Genomic DNA, 10,574 nt, shown 5'->3' on the forward strand with positions numbered 1-10,574 from the left:
CTGCATGACCATTGAACTGGAATATCTAAACAAGACAAAAGGTTTTAAAGGAAGGATGAAAGGAATTTGTAAAAAATGAGAGATAATAAATGGACTCATGTCCAGTTTTGCTGTAATGTAAATGAGCAGGGGCAAAGCTGGGTGACATAGATAGCCTTGTAAACTCTATGTGATGTGCATAGTGGTAAGCACTGTTAGAAGAGATGTGGGTAGATTTCTGACTTTGGAAAAAAAGGCAAGAGAGTGCAATCAACACTGTAACCTCACTCAATGCCAAAATGATTGCTTAGAATTAGATGAATAGAATAGAATAGAATAGAATAGAATAGAATAGAATAGAATAGAATAGAATAGAATAGAATAGAATAATAGAATAATTTAGGTTAGGAAATAGCTTTAAGATCATCAGATTCAACTGTTCACCTAGCACTGCCAAATCCAGCACTAAACCATGTCGCAAAACACCACATTTACCTGTCTTTTAAAAGCCTCCAGGGATGGTGAATTGACCACTTCCCTGGGCAGCCTGCTCCAATGCCTGACAACCCTTCCCATGAAAAAAATTTACCTAATATCCAATCTAAACCTCCCCTGGTACAACCTGAGGTCATTTGCTCTTGTCCTATTGCTTGATGCTGAGAGAAGAGACCAACACACTCTATGTTACAACATCCTTTCAGGCAGTTGTAGACAGCGATCAGGTCACCCCTCAGCCTCCTTTTCTCCAGGCTGAACAGCCCCAGTTCCCTCAGCTGCTCCTCATCAGACTTGTGCTCCAGGCCCCTCACCAGCTTCGTTGCCTTTCTCTGAACTCTCTCCAGCACCTCAACGTCTTTCTTGTAGTGAGGGGCCCAAAACTGAATATAGTATCTGAGGTGCGGCCTCACCAGTGCTGAGTACTGTGGGACAATCACTTCCCTAGTCCTGCTGGCCACACTTTTGCTGATACAAGCCAGGATGCTGTCGGTTCTTGCCACCTGGGACACTGCTTGCTCATATCCAGCTGGTTATCGACCAACACCCCCAGAAATGAATTAGAGTAATGCTCAGTTTGTAATCTGGGCCTGGTATCTTTTAATTCAGGGTGAGTTTTTATGGTTATCTTATGCAAAACTCATGGAGCTTATGCTGCTACTAAAAGGGAGTTTCTGCTTTCCTGCATTCTCATACTTGGTCATAACTGCACCACATCATGCTATCAGGTATCAATCAGTTCTGCTCAGTGCCTTAATACTGCTCACAGGTTGTCCTACAAAAAATTTACCCATTGTCTGACACGTCTACCATTGGATCTGATATACCAAGTAGTTTTGTGATTGCTGGTGGATAAAAGGGAGAATGAGGGAATGCACGACCCCTTGAGTGGGAATGTGGTCTCAGACTGTGAATCTATGCTTTATTTCAGAACTTATTTGTTGTCAACAATTATATGCTGTAGCAACACAGAGACATTCCACATTTGGATCCTTAACGTTATGCTGGATTTGATTGCTTTTCTTTCACCCTAACTGATAACTCATTGACTAGGTGAGTTACTGAACAATATTTCTGTTTTCAGATTGAAAAAGAACTTATAAAGAGAGAGGTAACTAATATAAAATATTGAAAAAAGCATTTCTGATTAGTTTAGGTTCTACAAACTTTTTCTTAAAAAAAGGTGAATGCCTAAATATTTGTGAATTAACAGTATTAAGACAGAGCAAAATGAATGGCATTTTTTTATTTGTGTTCAATTATTTCTCCATTCTCCTTATTTTTTCACATTGCCCCTACTATTTGTGTTACACAAACATGCTCTGTGGAAATATGAAATTATAAATACAAGTAGTTAATGGCAGTACCAGGGATGAAGTTTTACATTAGTTGCAGGCTACAAGAATGAAAATAAGCATGGAAAAACAATTCTAAAACAAATTTAAATTAAAAAAAGAACACACTACAGACATTCTTGTAATTCTTAATGATACTTCAACTAACATTGTACAAATCTATTAAGTAGAAGGTCAAAACTATGCTTAATGATGGGTATCACAAGGATTTACATGGAAGTGCTGCAACAAGAAATAAATATCTATGATGACGAAAATACGATTAAAATAAAAATAGATTACTTTATTATTGACAATTGGAGTTGCTCTTTCAAAACTGGATGCACGAGGTCACTTTGCAGAGCTTGCACAATATTTTTGAGTGCTTCAATCTCTCAGCGGCATTCAGAGAGCCATTTGGGTTGCAGAAAAGTATTGTGAGGTACTGGTTTGGAATGCTATGCCCTTCTTATATAGAAATATAGTGTCAAAGAGCATAGCAAAGTCTTCTGTGTTACCAATGAGAACAAGATCATGCCTCTTTGAACAACAAAGGAAGTTTTAAAATATCTCCCAATGGCACAGGATGGAATAAATTTTGATTAATATTTTAATTCTGTTTTTCATCTGTTTTGAATTCATAGTAATATGGATTTAAGAATGTCTGAAGTCAGCAGAGCTATCTCAGTGTGAGACCAGCTTGAGTTTTGTCATTAATCCATTTTAACCCTTATTTCCTTATTTCATTTGTTTGCTTTCAGTAATTTTCCTTGGCTTGACAGGACTCAAGGCAACTGCTTGTATGTGGTTGTTTTAATAAAATAGAGTAGTAGAGTTTCAGATGTTCAAGGACATATTTTTTGCCCCATCAACCATCTATAGAAGTGTATACACAGACATGTATTCATATGTATATGCATATGTACAATGAAGATAGAGTTGAGAAACGAAGAGATGAAGATAGTTCAATTCAAGCTTTCATATATCTGTTTATTCCTAACAGTCATTTATGTACCTGGGACACCTGGTGACATTAAGTGGGAAGGTTCATCTTAAATGCTATCATCCTAAAAGTAACTTTTGAAGGGCTGAACAGTTGTAACAACAGAAGAGAAAGCTGTCACTGCTGATGAAACAGAGCAGCAATAATAGTCTTTTTGAAAGCTAAAGATAGATACACTGCCTCACATCTCGGACTTTGAAAGAGGGCAGCCCCAGCGGTGACCACAGGCAGCAGTAGTATCACTGGTGCTAAAAAAAAAAAAAAAAAAAAAAAAAAAAAAAAAAAAAAAAAAAAAAAATAAAACATTCTTCATTAAAGTTCTTGCTTAAAAGCCAGACTTTTAAAAGCGTCAGTTTGACATGAAAATAGCAGAAAGAAGTCATGGTACACCTGGAAAAAGGAAGTAGATGGCAAGGTTTCTTTTTTAAATGAGAATGAAATACATAGAATTGCATTAGACACTGTCAGAGAAATAGTCCTCAGGATAGCCTCGGGCACTGACAGTACAGACAAAAAGCAAAGGGTGAGGTCTGTGGGTGCGTGTGCATTTTTAGGGAGTCGTACCTAGTAATGGTGATGCCCAGAGAGGCTAATAAGACCAGATGAAGAGAGCGAAAGCAGGGGGCAGGAGGCAGGGGGCAGAATTAAACCCAGACATCCTTTCCATTGTTGTGGGAGAGCAAAGGAGAAAGGCGCTGTTGAAGACACATCATGCATTATGCAAGTGCTCACAGCTGTCCAGCTCCTCCAGATCTTCAGTATGGTTAGCACCAGTGTAACTAACAATGCCAAATGGATAATGAGCTGGTGAGGGTTGAGGAGCAGACTTAGTCACTGAGAGATCTAAAGCATTAAGAGCTTTTCTACAGAATCAAAATGAGTAATCAGAGAAATGCCGAAAGCTGCAAACCTGCTCCATAGGACTCTTGGTCAGGAGGTCCAGGGCAGTGTTTCCTCCTGGATCTTAGCACTGATGTGAGACAAGTGATGCTTGGGGGGCAGCAGAGGGTCAAAAGTGGGAATGATGGCAGGACAGTAGGGGAGCGGTGCCCAGCATATGGCTGTATGGTGACATGAGGATGCTATGGTTCTGAAGGTCAGTCATGGAATGTTGAGAAGGGCTTGGACTCACATGGTAAAGACTGATGCTGAAATCATGTGCATTTCCCAAAAAAACTTGGAAGGAGCTCCCAGCCACTTCTGCTCCCTGAGGATGTTCAAGGAGCTGCATTGAGCTTCATGGCTCAGTGGACAACTCCTTCACATGTTCTCCATCCCTCCTCCAGCCCAGGCTCACAAATCCTCACCCTTGGCTTCAGGAAAGGCTCTGACAGTGCCACAGAGTAGCCTCCACACTCTATGTCTCTCATCCTGCCTCCCAGAACACATAACTCATTTTCCTCCACCCCCAAAATGACTCTGACAGGACAACTAGGCATCACTGCTAAATTCCACAAGGGCTTGAGAGGTTTAGCTGATACTACAAGAGTGATGCTTTTGACAGACAGGAGTCTGCTTTGATATCAGTAAAAACAGAATCTCACCAAGGTAAACATGAATCCACTAGCAGGCATTCACCTTATCTGAAACTGGTGATATAGCTCAAGAGCAACAGCTTCTATGTTATCTTTTTTTCCCATACAAATTCTGAAAATGCATTATGACAAACATGTTCTGTTTGCAAAAAAAACTGCTTTAGATTAAGAATTTGCTTTCCCACAGCTCTAATCACATGAAACAGCACCAACCAATATATGAAAGTAGGACAATTTGAGAAGAAATAGCCACAAGAGCATCTCTGCATTGCCCAATTTCTCCACTAATCTGCCATTTCTGCTTCCTGCTCTGAAGTACTTCTGCTCCACTTCCTCAGCAGCACCCCAAGCTTCCACGATGCCAAAATAATCTGCCAGATGACAACTAGCCATTTCAAAGACATATGAAAAAAAAGAAAATTGTTTCCATCCCCTCTAACCAATTTTCTTTATAGCTCTGATTTCTGCGGCGATCGAAGCAGACTTGGTGCCTCAAAGCAAAGTAAACACATATGTCTGGGAGGGCTTTTAAACTACTTGGCACCAAATCACCTCGTGCCACCCAGAGAATATATTTTCAGCCTTACAGGCTTCTGATGTGTATGAAGGACTGGCTTTCAGATTCCACGTGTCTCTCTGAGATACAGTTGGTGGTGTGGTGGTACGTGTGACCTCAGACATCTGGACTAGTTGTCAGCCAGAACCTTTAGCGTTTGCAGCGCCATACTGAGGCTCTTTCACATCAGATGGCGAGGAAAATATTCCCAGATATTGGCTCTCTCCCAAAACCAGTACTTCCCTTGGATCACACCTCATGTGAAGCTCTGTGTGAGCTGAAGAGAGAGATGGATTATTGGCGTATTTTGCACAGGCTGTCTGTTGGCTTTATTGTAACTGATGACAGCTCTAGCCTGGAGGAGGCATGACTGCATGTTGCTTTGTGCATATATATACTATTTTGCCTGCTGTTTCAATTTGATTTTGTATTTTCTCGTTGAAAAAGACAAGACAAATAAAAACTATCTCACTTTTATAGCAAAAAACGTGTCAGTTACAGGTACTCCTGCAAAAAAGATAAAAGTGCGCACATAGAATAAAAAAGAAATATGTTTTTTGTATGTGTAGTAGCAAACCAGAATGCTATTTGAAGGTAAAATCTATTTAATTCCTCTTCCATTCACAGTTTCTGGAAAAAGAAGCCACAAATTTGTGTTAACACTGAACAGTATCACTGAGATTACTCTACAAAGCGTCCGCATTAGAAATTTGCGTCTGGATCCTGTGGGCTTTGGAAGGCATCGCTGCAGAAGTGGGAAAGGGATATAATTTGTCAAGTAAATTCTCTAGGATAAAATTCCTAGATACCAGCTGACTTTAATCAAGCAGAGGGCAATATCTCAAGTTAGGCGGCTTGCTAGTAAACCCTCTAATGGAGCTGCTGAGCTGTTGCAAAGGATCCCAGTGAGAAGGACTGCAAAAGTTGAGAAGGTTGTCAAGCAGAAACTGAGTACTTGGGTGGAAGCAAACCACAAAACCCATCCACCTCTGTGTCAAGACAGGGAGAGAGTGGGTTTTTCTTTGGGTGGAGCTCAGCCGTGACAGACCAAGTGGGGTACCCACTTCTCTCCATTGAGGAGCTCATGGCAGGGGGAGTGCCAAGTAACTAGTCACAAGCCACTCCTGACCTCAAACGCCACTGGAAGTTTCAGATCTGTCTTATGCACGTTGGTGAAATTTGTAAGGATTTCCACACAGAAGACCAAAAGTCAGTGTCCTGAGCAGTTAAGAGTAGCCCTGTAACCCAACAGATACAAATTGTTGTCACTACTAATGTACCAGAAGTTTCACATTAGCTCTGTGAGGCCTTTGGACTTGACAGGCTTTGATTTGGTTTGTCCTGGGCTACCCACAGCTTTGTTTAAGCTGTTTTAGCTGTTAACAGCAGTTTCCTAATGATCAAGTGGTCATTACCTAATTTGTTTTACTCTTGCTTTGCTTTGTATAGTCACCTGGTATAACCATAATTTTTATACAGATAGCATTTAACGAGCTGTTATTTCACATAGAACTAAACATTTTCTACAGCAGCAAAATGACGCGTTATAAAGGAATGGTATCATAGCAGAAGCCTTTACTGAGGATGATGGAGAGCGCAGTATAGAGTACAGGCATGGGGTGATAACAGAAGTAAACTACTAGAACAGGTCATCAGTGGTCAGCCACGGGCAGTTAAAGAAATGCAGTCTTGAGAACTGGGTAAACCCCTTTTAGAGTTAATAAAAAGAACAAGGAAGAAGTGTCCAGCATACACAAAATCTCATGTTCATGAAATTTCATATTTCCCATGGAAAAAAAGAGGAAGTAGTACACTGCAATAGAAGGTATATAACAATATCCCCATGTGGTGAGTGAGGAGAAAGAAAAGCCTATCATCGGCATTATACTCCTCTTGGCAAAGGAATGCCAATGACCTGTAACACTGAAGCACAGACAGAACCTTTACAAGCAGGGGAGTATAGCAGTGGCAAAAGGGGTAGACATTAGGAAGGGAGTATAAAATATTTTAAACTGTGTCATCCCGGAAATTAGTTTTATAGTATTATAGTACATACTTCTCAATTTTTAATGTAATAATTTGATCAAGAAGATTAATAAACCTCTTATTAGATAGTTGAGAACACTAACTATAAATCCTTTGCTTTTTTAAGAAGTTGTGTATTCTGCCCATAATGAGATTTTAAGTGTAATAGTGACTATACTCATTTCAGGATTGGAACTGGTACGTAGTTGCTGATAAGTAAAGAATTAAACTGGGAGCCAAAGAAGGTCTGTGGGTGGGGTTTGCACCCAGAAAGGTGCAAATCTACATGTGTTAAAAAAAAAATATATATTATAAATGGGACTTGAAGAAACCAAAGTGTTTGACATACAATGGCTTTTTGCAATTTGTCAACAGAAAAAGAGCCTTTGTCCTACAACAAGACTTTCAGGAGGTAGCTCTGAAGAACTACCATCTTCTGTCCTGTGGGGCTGAAAGCAGCATTGCTCAGTGCAGAATCAGAGGCAATAGAAATTAAATTAAGAAAAAGAGGAATTATGGACCATGAATGAAATAAAATGACCTTGCTTGTACTGGTAATTTCCTGCTTAGGGACTATACTTTTATTCATACAGACAATTGCATCAGGGTCTACAGAAGCATCTACTCCAGGCACAATCAATGTCCCCTAAGTGATAGCCTCACTAGCTATTGTATTGCTCTAAGAGGTTAAATTAGGAAGGGATCTTTCCCATCTCAGGTGAGTGCTATGTCCCCAGACTATTCGCTATTCTTGAATAACTCTATTTTACTTTTCCAAATTTCCATAATTTTTGTTTGTTTCTGTGGGGCTTTTTTTTTTTTTCTTTTTTGTCTCAGTTTCAGTCAGCACCAGAAAAAGTCAGATTTCAAGATTTCAGAAAGTTTTCAGTATTCTCTCCTTACTGAAATCCAATGCCAAGTTCAATTTTTTGCCACAGTTTGACTAATTCACAGCAGGGAACAGAACTGTAGAAATGTGGCATTATGATGGGAGGAGTAGGATACAATGGAAGAGTTTTAATTTCTTACTCCTTGGATTCCATGTCAGAAGAAGATTGGCTATGAGGCCTTTATAAGACACCCTTCTTGCCAACACAGTTTGCGCCGGGGTAAGAAAACCTCCCTCCAGCACTGGTGGGAGATGCTGGATTGTCCCAGAGTAACCAGAAGCACAGGTTGCTGCAATTTGGGATGACGGCATGGTGTCATCAGCTGGCACATTTAAAATACTTACTGTTCAGGTGGAGAGCTCTAGCAGCTAACAATACTCTTGGTATAGGTCTACAGTCTTTTTCTTCTCTTTTTCTCATGTTTTAGTGATTGTACCAAAGACTGTGTGCTATAGATATATACACACACTAGCATAATTTGGCTGTTGTCAGAAGAGATGATGTCAATGACAATGTCAAATCTTTTTTGTTGTGTACTTTAGCAGAGGCTTCATGACTGTTTCTTTGCTGGCAGTACCACTTAGCAGGAAGAAGAATACACAGGAGAATGACAACAATAGTCATTTCTGGCAAGGATAAGTGGCTTTGAAAATGTTCTTCAGGTAATGTACATTCAGAAGGATTATTCTGTACTGCAAACAACGTGCTTGCAAGCACACTGCAAAGATCACTCTTGCTATGAACAACAACTTTGCTGAGTGTCCTTCTTTGGCAGTGGCAGAAAGATGCATGAAGTCATGGATAATTACTGCTCAGCCCACTGGGTGTCTACTACTGACAATTCCAGTTGCACCCATGTGCACTATGCACAGTCTGTAACGTAACACATAGTAGAACAAATGTCATTGCCTTTTTATAAGTCTTTTACTTTCTGTAGCAGCAGATGTCCAAGGTTTTAAATGAGTGCACTGTGAAAACAGAAAATGAAAACAGCTTGGACGACTTCATAAAGGATTACAGAATGAAGTGTCTATTTTCTTTCAAGTAAATGTATGAACAGTAAGTATATTAAGTATATTTCATAAAGGGCTAATTATTAGCATATTGCTGTCCAGTAGGGACATTAAATTGCCAGTAACAAATACTTACATGCCTAGAAGTGCAGTATATAGAAATAATTATCGCTGACTAGATAGTTACTGCTGTAATTAACCTAAAAAAAATATATCTTGGAGACAATGCCTGAAATATACTAAACAAAAAAAAAAAAAAAAAAAAGGAGCAAAAATATGGAAAAAGTTTTGAAATTCTCAAAATCCATGGGGTGATACTAAAATGTGCCAGAGAACTATGCGCAGAAGCCATCACTTCAGTTCCCTGGTGTGGTGGAATTCCAGGTTTAATACGCATAGACACACCCTCATGAACAAATACTCAGCCCCAGCGTAGTTTGTGCAGGGATGTATAAGCCTGGATAGTTGGAAAGCATCTTTGGTCTCAGGTAACTTGCCTTTTCAGCAGGCTGTATTAACTCAGGCACAGTGCAGCACTTTGGGACCAGATCTGAGCCATTGGCAAAGTGAACTCAAATCTCTCTGAGTGCAGTTGTTTAGACATATCCTTATAGTTCTCCAACACATTTTTGCTGTGGTTGCCAAATTCCCAGTGGTGACAGTTTTGACAGTCATAGTCAAAATACAACTGTGTAATAATAACTTTTCATGTGGCAGCTGCTCTTAGAGTCCTTGATGACTAGACGTAGGTACCAAGAGGTTTTGTGAACTGCTGCTTTAAGGATGGCATGACTTTGGTAAAAGGCTTTTGGATGTTAAAGTAGCCAATAATATCGTGTTGAACACTTCTGGAAGTCCACTACAGAGATAAGAACGCCATTTTCCTGTGTCCTGTTTCTTTCCTGTGAAAGATTAGGAAACTAATTTCCATGTTCCTTCAAACACAGACTATAAATTTAAAGATGTTTGGTTTAGAAGAGCTAAGAGGACTGCTCAAGAAAGGCTGATGTTTCCACATCATGAAAGTCCAGTGTCAAAGAGAAAGGTAAAATCAACAAAAGTTATGAAAATTTTTATGTGCAATTCTCATCATTCTTTTTTCCTTTTTGTTATTAAGTCATTAAAAACAATGGTTGCTACAATAGAAATAAGTTGTTGTCACATATGCATAGCTGTGGACCAAAGTGAATGCTTTACATGTCATAATTTCTCATCCTCATTTGGATCTGAAAGTCTCCCCTTATCAACACAACAAGCCATGATCTGTGGAATTTGCTGAAATAATTCTGTTAACCTTATCTTCCCTTTCCTTTCGCTTCTTCAATTGCTGCATATTCCTTCTTCTTCATTAGCTGTATCTGTAGGCATTTGTTTGTCTCACTTAGTTTTTGGAGAATAAGGTGTCTTAGGCCTCATCACTGACTATTCTAATCTCGTCAATTAGCTAGTATTCAAGTGCTTTTTGGATGAAGAATGAGAAATATGAGTCACTGTGATATTTTTTATAGACAGTAAGTACAGAAGATTTCCTAATAAATTTATCAAATTATTTCTGCCTTCCCCTCTGTCCTTGCCAGCCTGGTATGGTATAGATCTGCCTTGCCTCTGGAGGGGCAGACACTTTGCACAAGGATACCACTTATTACAGTGTTGGAAAAAAGCTAATTGGTTTTACATCAAACTAAAGGAGTGAGTAGGCCAAACCCTAATGCTTATCACTGCTTTCTTAAGTAATTTTTCTTCT

At 39.4% G+C, this 10,574-nt stretch overlaps 1 long non-coding RNA gene across 1 annotated transcript; it reads left to right on the forward strand.

Annotated features, from left to right (window-relative positions):
* Positions 1–5,475: 5,475 nt before the first annotated feature.
* On the forward strand, positions 5,476–10,191 carry LOC110365907 (uncharacterized). Its single transcript, XR_002425825.2, has 3 exons — positions 5,476–8,479; positions 8,755–8,876; positions 9,778–10,191. It is a non-coding gene; the product is annotated as an uncharacterized LOC110365907 (long non-coding RNA).
* The last annotated feature ends 383 nt before the right edge of the window (positions 10,192–10,574 follow it).

Source organism: Columba livia, chromosome 1 (genome assembly GCF_036013475.1).
Source record: "Columba livia isolate bColLiv1 breed racing homer chromosome 1, bColLiv1.pat.W.v2, whole genome shotgun sequence".
Taxonomy (NCBI): Eukaryota; Metazoa; Chordata; class Aves; order Columbiformes; family Columbidae; genus Columba; species Columba livia.